The 658-nt window shown below is 26.6% G+C and overlaps 2 protein-coding genes across 2 annotated transcripts in view; both read left to right on the top strand.

The window, feature by feature from the left end:
• The window catches only part of LOC126901549 (craniofacial development protein 2-like), a 265,790-nt gene that overhangs the window by 226,555 nt on the left and 38,577 nt on the right, over window positions 1–658 (top strand). The window lies entirely within an intron of this gene.
• LOC126901565 (uncharacterized) overlaps window positions 1–658 on the top strand; it is a 13,840-nt gene that overhangs the window by 1,502 nt on the left and 11,680 nt on the right. The gene's annotated exons all lie outside the window — the stretch shown is intronic.

The raw sequence follows: 658 nt of genomic DNA, 5'->3' as shown, positions 1-658 counted from the left end.
ATTTACCCTCAGTCCCGATAGTAGATATTTCTAAAAAAATACAGTTGTCATTAAACAATCATTGTTGATGTTTTTAGTTTTCACTTTTTATTGAAATAACATTTAGAAAACTGAAATACTTTGATGATACATCAAACAATTGCATTACTGACAACATGTGTGAAAAAACCTTCCTTCCTTAAATAATTCAAATGCTAAATTAAATTAAAAATAATTCAATATATTTTGAGATAAAAAAAGATAACAAATGTTTGGATCAGTACTTATTAGTATTATTACTTATTAGAGAAAAGACTTGGTACTTTTTATTACTTCGGCGTAAAAAATCTTTAAACAGGTTGGTTGATATAATTATATGTATGTTATATATTATATGTATCAATGATTGCTACTATAATTACATTATTATGACTTAATTTTGAATAAATAAAAAAAAACCCAGCACAGGGGGGTCGCGGCACAGTGGTGATGTGGCATAGTTGGATCAAGTATAATGATATCGGACAGTGATTAAAATCACTATCAAAAAAAAAACGCTTCGATGCAAATCTTTAGATAGTGTTTAATTTTAAAAAATTGGTGGATTATTCCAAAAGCTTCATAAACTGCTAGTTCCTTATTAATATCCTGATTAAGATAAAGTATGTCGAATGAAAAA

The sequence above is a fragment of the Daktulosphaira vitifoliae genome, unplaced genomic scaffold, assembly GCF_025091365.1.
Source record: "Daktulosphaira vitifoliae isolate Bord-2020 unplaced genomic scaffold, ASM2509136v1 Scaffold_3, whole genome shotgun sequence".
In the NCBI taxonomy this organism is placed as follows: domain Eukaryota; kingdom Metazoa; phylum Arthropoda; class Insecta; order Hemiptera; family Phylloxeridae; genus Daktulosphaira; species Daktulosphaira vitifoliae.
The sequence above is the reverse complement of the archived record's forward strand: the minus strand, read 5'-3'. Positions and strand labels throughout refer to the sequence as shown.